The sequence below is a fragment of the Oncorhynchus gorbuscha genome, linkage group LG25 (assembly GCF_021184085.1).
Source record: "Oncorhynchus gorbuscha isolate QuinsamMale2020 ecotype Even-year linkage group LG25, OgorEven_v1.0, whole genome shotgun sequence".
NCBI lineage: Eukaryota > Metazoa > Chordata > Actinopteri > Salmoniformes > Salmonidae > Oncorhynchus > Oncorhynchus gorbuscha.
In genome coordinates this window covers 4,236,125-4,250,515 of record NC_060197.1, presented here as the reverse complement: position 1 = coordinate 4,250,515, position 14,391 = coordinate 4,236,125, and the positions used below count along the sequence as shown (strand labels likewise).

At 44.8% G+C, this 14,391-nt stretch overlaps 1 protein-coding gene across 2 annotated transcripts in view; it reads left to right on the top strand.

Annotated features, from left to right (window-relative positions):
- Positions 1-258: 258 nt before the first annotated feature.
- The window catches only part of LOC124014212 (muscarinic acetylcholine receptor M2-like), a 105,244-nt gene continuing 91,111 nt past the window's right edge, over positions 259-14,391 (top strand). Inside the window, exons 1-2 of one of the 2 annotated variants that reach the window (XM_046328986.1) lie at positions 259-397; positions 4,049-4,199. The gene's annotated coding sequence lies outside the window, so the exon portion shown is untranslated. The remainder of the gene's footprint in view (positions 398-4,048; positions 4,200-14,391) is intronic. The other variant, XM_046328987.1, reaches the window with a different exon arrangement.

The window sequence follows — 14,391 nt, the reverse complement described above, 5'->3', positions numbered from 1 at the left end:
ACCGCCCCCCTCTAACTCTCCCGCTCTCTCTCTCTCTCTCTCTCTCTCTCTCTCTCTCTCTCTCTCTCTCTCTCTCTCTCTCTCTCTCTCTCTCTCTCTCTCTCTCTCTCTCTCTCTCTCTCTCTCTCTCTCTCTCTCTCTCTCTCTCTCTCTCTCTCTCTCTCTCTCTCTCTCTCTCTCTCTCTCTCTCTCTCTCTCTCTCTCTCTCTGTCTCTCACATACACGCTCTCCTCCCTCGCCACTTTCTCCAGCCAAGAAGCCAGCTTTGCCTCCCCAGCTTTACTCTACAAGCATGTCCTCAGACGTGCAGCCGTGTGATGGAGCGGATCAACTGACTTCCAGAGAGCACCGGACGAAGGTAACCCGCTGCACGAGTAGCAGAAAAGCCTGAGAGCAGGTAATTAACTCACCAACATAGGTCATGCAACTCTTAATAATGTTTGGTTAGAGAATGGAGAGAATTGCGCACGATAGGGGGGTATCAATTTACTTGGGATAAGTGTATAATGTAACAACATCAGACGTGGCAGGATACTGACAGAACTTTGTGCGCAACTAGCAAGTTTCGACTTGACCTATGGTATATGAATGTCTTTCTTGGGCATTCACTACATTATACTGAATCAACCGATGCTATGCAATAGAAAATATCGCATAGTAGTCATATTTCCTATCGGGGGATGTAGTAATAAACGTGTTTATCAGTGACATGGGAGTGGAGATGGTTTGCGCTTTAGACATGGGTATCTGTCTATTGTGCCATGCCATGATGCAGAATGGAATTGTCACATTGCGCAATGAAATTCAGCTTGGCAAATAAATACATTATCACAGTGCTATGGAGATTGTTTTCTATCGCCTGCTGTTGTCGTCAATATTGGAATTATTCTCTTTTATTTTGGAAAAGTAAAAAGTATTAAATTCTCATATAATCCAAATCTTCTTTTCAGTGGATTGTTTCTGCATCCAACAAAAATGAAACGATATATACAAGGGTGGTATACAATGTTACGATAATAATCTTTAATGAGCTTTTTAAATAATTACAATGATCATAAAGGGAATATTACATTTCCCCCCATTTGCATGTCTGTTGCCGATCCATCAATGGAGCGGTTCCTTTCTCTATAGGAATGGCATTGCGCATCCCCGTGCCAAGCACCTCTCCAGAATAACAGCAAGCATTTCGTGAGAGTTGGCAAATTTCAACATAATCGAATTTTCTGCTCGGGCTATGGGCTACTATAACTGTATTGCGTTAAGCTGTTATTCTAACACAAAGAGGCTATACCATTTAAATATGCCGTTGATTTGTGTTTTGTATATGTTAATGTTTAAAATATTTCAAATCAAAGTTTTGAATAATCGTAGTCATTTTGTTGTGAAGTGTGAAGCATCCGGAAGTTGACGCATGATTTGGACTCGATGTCCTTGATTTAGAGACCTTCACACCTCGTGCAAATACGACTCTGACCATCCAATGGGGACAAAATGTTATTGTTGTGTCCCCTACCCCCCAAGGGAAGACAGGGAATGGTTTTTGTCGATTTCGTCGTCAGCCTCCATTAATTTATGCCCCCCACCATCATAACAATACATGGACAGCACGCTGCATGAACATACGTGCTCGAATATGTTAAAGAGAGGAACTTCAATTATTTCACCCAATGCGCAATGAGTTTACTCGTGGTTGTTTTGCAGTGGTGGTGAGAGAAGGGTTTCGATTTAATGACAAACAACAGGGTTTGTTCGACTGTGATGAAGCTGCACGTCTCACTGAATGTGCGCGTAAAAGCGCGCTTGGCACTGCGCGAGCAACCCCGAAGGATGAGTTTGGATATGGCTGGTGCATGTTGACACAGATTAGCAGATTGTATGATTGTATAACGGACAGCATTAACAAGATTGTGAGCGATTCCAGATTTCTTAACAGATCAAATAAGAGGGCTTGCCTCATTATGTAGGTTGCATGACGTGTTTCAGAAATTGCGTTAAAATCAAGTTTTGGAATGAGCCACTGGTTTTGTGTTTTGAGGTCGCTGGAAGCTGGTGCAATTCCTCACGACAACGTCACAGTCGTGTCAAGCCTTTTGAGGTTGGAAAAGAAAAATGTGATTGGCATCGATTACCATCCCCATGTGATGTATGGGTCCCTGTGATCTCCAATAAAACTCTGGTCACACTGCGGGAGAACAAATGTGCCTGGCTATTCATAAATAGCCCCATAGATTCACATAAGGATAAGGATATGCATTTATCAGACCGGGATAAAGACACACTGTCTCGAATGTCCCATCTGTAAACTGTAAAAATGACTGTTTTTGATCGAGTTGATGAAGGCGATGAGAAAAAAACATGAATTATTTTATTGATTAAGAATCTGTGCTTGCATTACTGATTGGTCTCCCAAGTCTAAATGACGTTGGCCATTTAACAGAATGCAGAGGGGGCGAACCCTTTGAAGAAGGATGCAAATGTGTCTCTTGCTAATGTGTCTGGTGTGTTTGATTAATTAGTGCACTTGATGCATTTGAGGTCCAGGTGCAGGTTGAAAAACGTGGTCATAATTTCTAACAAAAAGGCGCGGACTCTGCACTCTCTCTTTTACGTGCGTAAGTGCACTGGTAATTATTATGAACAATGTGACCCTGAATTCATTGTTGAAATTAATTGGTTTTGTGAGATAAAGACTGGGCAGACTCAACACTAGACCAATTGAATACTGAATAATTGTTGGTAGTGGTTTGGTTCTTGCAAAGTGTATTTGGTACTGGTACAGCTTGGCTGGTAGGGTGCATTCTGGTGCTCACAATTAAGAGCCTTTAACAGAATGGTTATTTGTATTGCCTTTGCGCTATCTTCGCAAAATAACATGCACGGGTAACCTAGTTATATTTCCATAGGAAAATACGATTGTTTTTTGTACAGCACTGCCATGTACAGTACAGACCCGGAATACATTTGGTGTATTTCGTTTTTCCATATTACGTGCTTGCCATCATCTATGGTGCAGATCAGACACACACCATTGCATCAGATTATTTGTATCCTACATTATTATGTGAGCGAGCTTTGAGAGGGTATTTTCTACCTCATATTCCCTGTCACAAACATCACATTTCTGAAAATATACAAAGGCCCTTATATAATTGCTGAAAAGCTTACTCGACTGATTTTTCCTGATTCCCTCTTCCACCGTAGGTGGGGTGAGCAGCAGTACATTTTATAATATTTGACCGTTTAAGATGAATTAAACTGCATGGCCAAGGGGTCACGCAGCACAGTCCGAGCAATTTGTGTGAAAAATTTGCACAATTCTTTAATTAAGCTGTCAGTGAAATCCATACAATGCGTTTTCGATTTATCCACAGGTAAATACTCTAGCTATTTCCGTATTGGTTATCATACTTTATTCAAGCTGTACCGAGCGAGGTTGTTTTGGAAAGGATCCGTTTTTTTTACCACTTATGGTAGCATTTGCATGTACTTCTTCAGTGAATATTTACTAAGTTTACACATCGAGGACACAGTCAGTACATTACTGTCAATATATTATCGATATCACATTAGAGACGCAACCATTAAAGAGTAAGCATCATTTTGTGCCGTTGTGGTTTATGACCATGATTATCCCATACTGTTCTGTATAGGTATATACTAACCCTTAGGGTAACACGCTGTATAGGGCTCATAACCTATATTCTATAGACTTGGAGATCTGTATCAATGTGAATATGTTATGTTGCATATTGGCTGCTGTGGTTGACATGCTGGCTTACTAACAATGTGAGTAAAGAGGAAGAATGGGATTTGAGTTTGTGTGTAGGGAGAAGCTATGGATTTATTCATTTTTACCTATAGGATCATTTTTTATCCGTGTTCCTTTTTGTTTTACACTCATTCTCCAATGTATCTACACCAACCATGGGATAGATGTGGAGTTTGTTCAGTGTCATCCCACTAAAGGTGGGACAAATTGACAGGCTATATTGATTTGGCAAAGACAGTTACCATTTAGTGAGATGCTATTTGTGTGTTTTCTCTATAGGGGCACCCCAAGCTGACCCCATCCGGAGACTTCTTCCTGGGCTGAACACAATGGAAACTGTTTGACAGTGGAAGTGGAGGTTTACTGTACAGTAGCTCAGCTGGAGTTCCTCACCCCTTCATGACATGCAGTGAGCCGATGCCACTAACAGGTTTGGTGGACAATTGTAATTAAGATGAATGACCAATTGTGATTTTTAAGTTCTTGCTGCTCCAGAACATATTAGTTACTTACACTTTTCTAAATGGCTTTCATGTTTTGCATATAAGCCATCTATAGAGTTGTGGTCTGTCAGGAGAGCAGCAAGTGTCTGCTTGAGAGATAGAGTTGTGGTCTGTTAGAAGAGCAGCAAGTGTCTGCTTGAGAGATAGAGTTGTGGTCTGTTAGGAGAGCAGCAAGTGTCTGCTTGAGAGATAGAGTTGTGGTCTGTTAGGAGAGCAGCAAGTGTCTGCTTGAGAGATAGAGTTGTGGTCTGTTAGGAGAGCAGCACGTGTCTGCTTGAGAGATAGAGTTGTGGTCTGTTAGGAGAGCAGTAAGTGTCTGCTTGAGAGATATAGTTGTGGTCTGTTAGGAGAGCAGCAAGTGTCTGCTTGAGAGATAGAGTTGTGGTCTGTTAGGAGAGCATCAAGTGTCTGCTTGAGAGGGGCCACTTGAATGGCTCTGGAAGTCACACAGGTTCCCTGCCTCACTTGAAAGAGCAGCTGTTTAGGAGCAAAGTAACTTAAGGTAGCAGGCGTAAACTAAACACCTGAGCGGGGTCGCCACATCCTGTTTTCAGGAGGAAAGGAAGATAAGTTGAAAATACTGTATCCCTGAAAACAAGATGTTTCCCCGCTGAGGGTGGGAGCAGAACAGGCATGATAATTACTCACTTGTTGAATACAATTGCAAAGTTAACACTTAACACATAATGCGCTCCTAGCTTTGCCTATACATTCCCACCATGTGCGCACCATGTATGCTCACTTTTAAATGAACCCAGGCTCTAATGGAAAGTTCGAGAGGCTGGCACCAGGGGTGCATTTGATATAGCAGCGAGGAGCAAAGGTGTATTTTTTTAAGTTTACACTTAGACGATTGTGTGTTTGATTCAACGGACATAGGCCTTTAGGGCAGTAACCCAGCGGTGGTGATCGAGCAATGCGGTGGTGATCGAGCAGTGGTGCGGTGGTGATCGAGCAGTGGTGCGGTGGTGATCGAGCAGTGGTGCGGTGGTGATCGAGCAGTGGTGCGGTGGTGATCGAGCAGTGGTGCGGTGGTGATCGAGCAGTGGTGCGGTGGTGATCGAGCAGTGGTGCGATGGTGATCGAGCAGTTTGATCGAGCAGTGTTGTGGTGGTGATCGAGCAGTTTGATTGAGCAGTGGTGCGGTGGTGATTGAGCAGTGGTGCGGTGGTGATCGAGCAGTGGTGCGATGGTGATCGAGCAGTTTGATCGAGCAGTGGTGCGGTGGTGATCGAGCAGTGGTGCGGTGGTGATCGAGCAGTTTGATCGAGCAGTGTTGTGGTGGTGATCGAGCAGTTTGATTGAGCAGTGGTGCGGTGGTGATCGAGCAGTGGTGCGGTGGTGATCGAGCAGTGGTGCGGTGGTGATCGAGCAGTGGTGCGGTGGTGATCGAGCAGTTTGATTGAGCAGTGGTGCGGTGGTGATCGAGCAGTGGTGCGGTGGTGATCGAGCAGTGGTGCGGTGGTGATCGAGCAGTGGTGCGGTGGTGATCGAGCAGTGGTGCGGTGGTGATCGAGCAGTTTGATTGAGCAGTGGTGCGGTGGTGATCGAGCAGTGGTGCGGTGGTGATCGAGCAGTGGTGCGGTGGTGATCGAGCAGTGGTGCGGTGGTGATCGAGCAGTTTGATTGAGCAGTGGTGCGGTGGTGATCGAGCAGTGGTGCGGTGGTGATCGAGCAGTGGTGCGGTGGTGATCGAGCAGTTTGATTGAGCAGTGGTGCGGTGGTGATCGAGCAGTGGTGCGGTGGTGATCGAGCAGTGGTGTGGTGGTGATCGAGCAGTTTGATCGAGCAGTGTTGTGGTGGTGATCGAGCAGTTTGATCGAGCAGTGTTGTGGTGGTGATCGAGCAGTTTGATCGAGCAGTGTTGTGGTGGTGATCGAGCAGTTTGATCGAGCAGTGGTGCGGTGCACATCAGTGGAGCTGAGAGATGGCACCAGTTGAAAGGAATGCCTGATTATCACGCTTTCAACCACAGCAGGCTGCCACATCTACGCTGAGCTGCTGGTGTCAAATCACACTTTTTAAATTTTATTCGTATGCAATTAAAATTTTATTTTAGCTTTGTATGGATAAGCTGAGGCACCAGCGATGGAGGCTTGTTAAGGAAGAGGATGTAATTAGGCTAAAATGGGAGAATGGAATAAGAGCATGTGCAAACCTTCCACTCTAGCGTACTGAGCACAATGGAGTGGTAAGGATGTTTAGCAAGTCCTCTCTAGACGGTTTCTTGAGCAGCTACATTGACCATGCTAGTAACCATCACTCAGAACACGGAGATGTGTTGAGATACAGCATGCCCATCTCCGCTCCAAATGAGTACTTACGTTGCACGTTATATGATTTCCTGATACAACTCTGTAGCCTATATACTGTAACAATAGGGTTCTCGCAAGCCTGCGATTCAGCTCAAGGAACATTGAAAAATTTGGACAATCAAACCAGCCACAGCGCGTAAAATCCAGCTGAATTGTGCTGTCATAACAGCAGTCATTACACCTGGAGCAGATGATGGGTTATTTATCTGACGTTGAAGGAGTCAGAACTTATATGGGGTGTACCGGAGGAACTCCACAGCACTGAGTGATGCTCCTCCAGATCTTTGTCTAGCACTGTGAAGTATGGATCAAATAAAATAGTGTCATTGCATTTCCTACAAAGTCTATTGGAGGTTGTTGAACTAAGCGGTATGTCGTGTGTTTATCTTCTTCTTCTGTGCATTGTGTCAGCATATTTCATAAAAAATGCTGAAGAGATGTAGTGACCCGGTAATTGGTTGTAAAAACCAAGCTTGCCGTTTAGTATTTCAGGGCTCTCTAGTCTATACGGTGGTGAATTACACTACCTCAGATGAACCCAGTGATGATTGTAGTGTAAAAGTTTGATAGAATACATCAGAAGCCATTACTCTTCAAAATTGGTTCTAGGTGATCTGTTTAGTGTCCCACAGGGGGAGACCTGAATACATTAAATCATGCAGGTTGGCATTTATTGGGATGACTTATGTAAAAGCTTATGTACTGGAGGAAGCTCTGCAGGGTAGTCACTAGCTGGCACAGCCACAAAGTCATACAATCGGATTTTAAACATAACTCTCCAGGACAGGATTCATCCCAATAAACGTCAACATGCTTTAATCATGGCCGGAGAAAATTGAAGATCCGTTGATATCATTGTAATGAATCATCCATGCTGCATCTCTCTCTAACTCTCTTTCCTGGTCTCCTCCCTCTGAATTAGCCTAGGCATCTAAAAGGTTGCAGTGTCTTTGAGGTGCACCGTGACACTGTTCCATTCTAATCAAGAGGGTTCACTGCATTACCCTTGGGCTAGCAGCTAGCCTATCAGCTATTGTTGGGACACAGCTCAGAGATGGAAGAAAGAGCTTCCCCTCTGCTGTCTGTAAACAGTGCCGAATCCTTTGTTGTATCATAACAGAGAACCAAGACTGCTTAGTAATAGTAGTACGGGGCTCCCGGGTGGCGCAGTGGTTAAGGTGCGCGCTAACCAAGGTTGCCAGGTGCACGGTGTTTCCTCCGACACATTGGTGCGGCTGGCTTCCGGGTTGGATGCGCGCTGTGTTAAGAAGCAGTGCGGCTTGGTTGGGTTGTGTTTCGGAGGACGCATGACTTTCAACCTTCGTCTCTCCCGAGCCCGTACGGGAGTTGTAGTGATGAGATAAGATAGTAGCTACTAAACAATTGGATACCATGAAATTGGGGAGAAAAGGGGGTAAAATGCAATAAATAAATGAATAATAAAGTAATAGTAGTACTACTAAGTAGTACCATCGATATCACAAGATATTTCTCTGCCTGTTTTCGGTTCTCAGACACAGCTGAGGAAGCCTCAGGTGTTCCTAAGTCCTGCCACTCATCCAGTAATAATTCCGGCTGCCATGCCCGGTGCTTAATTGCACTAAGCCTCGGCACCGGATAAATCCGGCCCTGCTCTTCTAGCTCCATTATTATTGGCTCCATAAAACATTCAGCAGTCCCCGCTCCCGTTGGAACCATGGCAGAGCAGTGACATTGTAATTTTGCAGCCAGATCTAATTCCTCCATGATGTGGGATTGGAAGAAGACAGAAGACATGGAGAGATGGTTTTCCCTCCCTGCCCTCTGACCTCTCACACACAGGTTGGCTATTGGAGTTGCATTTGATGGTGAGGGACACAGAGAATGAGTCCAAGAGAGGAAAGTGTTAAGGGGTGATTCGTTTTCCCAATCCCCGTTCTAGACTCAGTAGGTAGAGAATGATACAGCCAGCCTGGCTCATCTGGCTGTTATTGTTACCAACTCTGCCCAGACAGAATATACTGGACTCTAGAGGGATGTTTCCCACTACAGTGCTACTGCTGTTGCTGCTGCTGACTGTGTGAATGTTTGTGAGAGAGCCTTGTGTCAATTTCTCCCCTTTCGGGTCATGAACACTAACGAGCAATTAGACAGGAAGAGGGACGATGATACGAGGCTGAAAAAATGTCTCCCTACAGTCCTGGTGAGTTTGAGCTCTTTCAGGCAGAGTCTGACAGGACTGGGTCTTTAATCATTCACAGCCACTAACAGGACCAGTGAGACTGTCTGAATGGGTTTGTGTTATGTCAGAAAGAAAGATAGCATCTCAAACATTTGACATTCACACTCCAGGAAGCCGTACAGATACACACGCACATAAACTCATGGTCACACAGCACACTGGCACACATACGCACACACACACACACAAACTCCTATGCCCATCCTTTTCTCTTCATTCACCACCTGGATCACCGTCATCATCTCTATTTCCTGTTTCTCATCTACACACTTTGGAAAAAAGGTGCTATCTAGAACCTAAAACAGTTCTTCGGCTGTCCCCATAAGAGAACCCTTTGAAGAACCCTTTTTTGTTCCAGGTAGAACCTTTTTGTGTTCCATGTAAAACCTTTTCCACAGAGGGCTCTACATGGAACCCAAAAGAGTTCTGCCTGGAACCAAAAAGGGTTCTACCTGGAACCAAAAAGGGTTCTCCAATCGGGACAGCTGAAGAACCCTTTTGGAAACCTTTTTTCAAAGAATGTACCTTATAATGATGCCCTCTTTCTCCTGGATACTGGGCTCCCCCCAAAGGTTGACATGTCTACCAAGGTGATAGGTTAATCGTGTATTTCTTGAATTAATTCTGCATTTCCCCTGCCCTAGTGAATCTGTTGTTTTCCCATCCTCAGCCATTCACTTTCAACAACTAAGTGTTTTCAGCCCCTATGTAAAGGACTAACATGGTTTTAAAGGTCATTCTCACACTTTAAATTCAATTGTACTCTTAAAAGGCCTTAACATCTTAATTACAAATCCTTATTGTAAACCTCTGTTGTTCTATGTCACCTTTGCCCTGGTCCTGTCCTCCGACCATTAAGGAACCCTAAATGCCCCCCACTCTCGTCAAACTAGAAGGCTTTATTTCATTCTCTGTTCAGTAGATACTGCCAAAACGTACCATTGAAAGGAATTGGCACGAAATTACAGCATTTAGTCCTGTTGCGAGCCTCTTGCAACATAAATACTATCATTCTTTTGGTGAATGTTCAGAACTGCAGAATGTGCCAAAGAAGCAAGTCTGTAAATTGCATATGCAATTTTACAAAGCAATTGTGCTTCTCCTATCCCAGTGTCAGAGGAGAAAAAAAGGCAATCTGCGAAAATGAAACTTCAATTAGAGTAGTAGAGAGACTACTGCTTCACACAAAAGCTCCATTTTGTACAGGCCCACACGCTCTCACCAGCTAAACACAGGCTCTGAAGATAATGATGGAATCATAGCAGAGAAAAATGCTCCTGTCCAAGACGCTGGCTAATTTAAGGAGCAGAAAGGGAAAGGAAAAGGGGGATACCTAGTCAGTTGTACAACTGAATGCATTCAATTGAAATGTGTCTTTCCTCATTTTTTTTCTTCTCTGGGATTCAATCCAGCAACCTTTCGGTTACTGGCCCATCATGTTGAACACGTGTTAAAACCGAGCGATACTAATGCAGGCAATGATCATTTGAGGTTACAGATTCAGCAGTGCCTCCGTTAATTCTTGTACATTTGTGAGTGCAGACCTGTTTATACTGTAGCTTCAGGTATAACTCATCTCACCTTTATTATATTATTATTATTATTACCTTTTGTTTCTTTATCCACTATGTTGTGTAGTAAAACCCAGTTCTTTTATGTGCTCAGCTGGTTAGATTTACTGCTGCTGTCCATTCTGTCTAACTATACGTAAACGCAAGACAAAGGCCAGATAACGGTTGTAAATACCGCTGCCTTGTTAGTATTGGATGGCATTTCGTAGATGTCTGTTATTTCCTTGTTATTTCTCAGAAAGAGCAAAGATGTGTGTCTAGCTGTGCCCGGGGGGACAGTGGAGGGAAATCACTGGAGGATGTAGATATATCCCAAGGAGGAAGAGTGACTGGGACAAAGAGGAAACAGGGTCATGACATACTTCCACTATCAAAACAAGACCAGGACGACTCCAGACATATGATATTTCAGAGACATTTCCATAAGCCAGAAGCACAACATGTCCGGATCATCCAATACCTAGATATCTAGCTAACTTTCTCAACCTCAGGCTGTCAGTGAGAGAAACAACCAGCCATTTGGCCTATAGCCCTACTGCACACAGATCCATGACTCGACCCGACATTCATGAACAAACCATTGTGGACAAAACCCTTTCCAGGTGGCTGAATTGACATTTGGAATAAATGCCATGGAGAAAGAGTGTATTTCAGCCATTTGTGTGCGTTTTAGGAACTGTGCACGGCCGTCCCCCCGATGATTCTATGTGGTATTTATATGCGAGTCCTGTGGGTTTATGAAAGGATTTATTATGTCCGTTATTATCTTTGGACTCCCCCGTTGAGTCAGCTGGCCGTGTCAAACTGAACGGGCCCGTCTGATATGCTGTTACTTTGAGTTGACAGAGACAAGGTTGCCGAGGGGGCCCAGAGAATACAGTGTGTCCGTGTAACACAAACACACTCGGGGGATAGATTCTCTGAATTCACACCCTCTGACAGACCTCTCCGGGAACCATCCAAGAAAGGAGGCAGGACGCTAAAGAAAAAGAACAAGAAGCACAACCAGAGAAAAACTCTGGGCTTGTCAGACCAGCCGGAACAAAGACGAGTAGAGAACAATGAACAGGCAAGCGAGCGATAAAAAAAAATAATAATTCCAAGGACAAAATCAGAGGGGCTTCGACTCAGAGACAAGAGATAATTGGGAGCTGTTAGAATGCAGGAGACACTATTCTCTCTGCTTCACCGTGTTCCGTGAACGTGGAGGTGGAAGGTATTTGGGTATTGTCTTACTGGTCTATCTCATAAGTCAGGATGGTGGCAACATGGCCATAGATATATCAGACCAGATGCCGTGTGATGAATGTGCCTGTGACGTATTGACCTACGTCCTGAGGTGGCGGTAGGTACAGACAAAATCCAATTTTTTTTTACCAGTCAGAAAAGCCCGCAGCTCGTTTCAACAAGCACGTCCTGTTGTGAGTATAAACAGCAGGCTGTAATGCTGTCTTTGTTGCAGTTAAACAGAACTACAGGGAAAAGGGAGGGATTGGTTGCCAAAGAGTAACTACTTTCTTCTGTAAATAACAGAATGTCTTTGGATATATAACAATAGGCTTGTATAGAGATGAATACATGCCGAAAAAGGTTGAATGAGAAATCTGCTCTGCTTTATTCCATCAGACTAAACATATGTGCATTCAATGTAGATATCATCTTTAATCCACAGACATTGGTTCTGAATTGGCTGGTGTTGGCTGAGTGGCGTTGTCGACCAAACTGCCTCATTTTGCCTTTAAGGTCACTCAGATCCTTCTCATTATTATGTGCATGGTGAGAGAACATTTCTGCGAGCCAGTGGTGACTCACCATGGTCTTGCCTATTGACTGAAGTCTGGAGGCGTGACAGCTTTCACAGTTTTGGGCAGTGGAATGATGAACTGCACTTAAACTCCCTAGCAGCGATAATGTCAGGAGAGAGCATTAAGTCTAGGTGGCATGAATGAGAAGAAAAAAAACATGTAAACAATGACTGACATTTTCATCTGTGTGAACAGGATGACAGTGGTTTAGACTTGGAGGATCAACCACTTATGATGGAAAGGTCTCCAGAGTAGTACCACTTATTCAGCCTTCCTAGTTGATTTATACCTGATTCATTTGGAATACGTCTCCATAGATCCAAACCAATATGGCCTCCTGTCTCCCAGTGTATCAACCTGTAAGCAAAAATATTTGAAATAGGCTGGATAGAATCATTATGTCTGCCATCACATCAGGCATCACATACCTTGGAATTAATCCAGAAGGACCCGGATTCTTATACTGAGTTAATTGAGAATTAAGCTGTGTAATTTCGTGGCTCTGAAAAGAGATCCCTAGGGGACGTCATTCCAGTGATCTATTAACTTGTGATTTATTGGTTCAGTTGTTCTCCTTTCCATCGCAACCTGACCTCCTTCCTCCTCTGTTTCAGTTCATTATTCTCCCTCTCCTCTCCCCACAGTCGCCTCATATTTCCTGTCTGTCTCCATCTCCCTCCCCTTGTGTGTTCTCTCTAGCTCTGCTTCTCGCCTTAGCGCAGTGATGGGCTTTTCCAATGCAGCTGGTTCTTAATGGAGGCCCTGCTCCAGAAAGCTGATGTTAATGTTGACTGGGATCACCGACTCTCCTCCGAGGCACAGAGTGGTGAGAAATGACTGTGTTACCTCCAGCCGGCCTGGCCCAATAACTTCTCATATATGGATCTGGAGGCCTGAACGGGGGGAAAAGCTTACTGTTAGGGTTTAGAGGAGGGGGAGTGGGGGGGGGGGGGGGGGTGTTTATGATAGGATGTGTATGAGTGTATACTGATGTCTTAAGAAATTAAGGTGAATGATAGCAGGTCATGAAGGATGATGAAGGAGGGTTAGGATGCATTTGGGAGACATCCATCCCTGACAGGACAGTGTGTTAATAAAACAGGGAAAGTGGGCCTGTTGCTCCCTCAAGTATTGGTCCGTCCGTCTTGCTGTCAACAGCATTGACAGTCGGCCTGCTCTGCTCCTGCTCTGCTGTGCCAACCTCCCTTAACCTCACAACCCTGTCTGACAGCCCTGGAGTTGTGCTCTGCTCTGAGAAAGAGAGGTGTGTGTGTGTGTCTCCAGACGGTGCGGTTAGCCTCATTTACATCAGAGGATTCGTCGTGACAGTGACCCTCGCTGACGAACGTAAGCAGACAGAGACCCCCCCCCCCGTCTGTTTTCTTCACGTTCTGCCATCAGTCCCCGGCTCAGAGTCTGTAAAGCAGCCATCCATGCCACAGCCTCGGTGACAGCACAGGGAAAAGCACGTCATCACTCCACACACCGTCTCCTCACATTCCCCCGGATGCGTATCCTGCCAGCCTTGTTATGATCTCCACAAACCAGACCAGGCATCCATCTTACATTGAACGGGGGTGGGGGCTGGTTCCATGCTGATTGGGTGACGTTCTAGTGTCTGTGTTATTCGTGACTGTTGGAAGGCCATGGTGTGCGAGACCCAGATACTCATAGCGACTCATTCCCCAGTGCTTAGAGCCAGGAAAGCCCCATCCGTCATGCAAAGATCACCGTTGTCCTGTCTCTTTGAAGTGATGGTTGGATTTGGTGAGGCAGGACACAGTGCCTCCGGTGTGAAAAGGTTCTACTACCGTGGGGCGACTCGTTCAAAAACGCAGTCGCGTTCCATATGTATGTATGAGACCAGGTGTGTAGCCAGGAGCCCAGCCAAGTCAATCCACTTCCAATTCACCCTTGGTTGGGAGTAATCCAGTATGTAAGTGTCTTTTTAATATTTTCTTCTGAAGGTGTGGTAACCCTTGCTCTCATATAAACCCACAGGGGAGCAACATTCATCAAAAGCACACAGAAGGGGTTTGATGGATAGGGTTGATGATTTGAATTTCCCCTTAGAAATGATGGTTTTATTCGTCTCATCTATGGGTTTAAATCAGTGCCCGGCCCTCTAAATTGCATGCAGGACTCAAAAACTGGAGATTTATCGACTTCCTCCACTGGCCTGCATGAATTATTTATTACTCAATGTC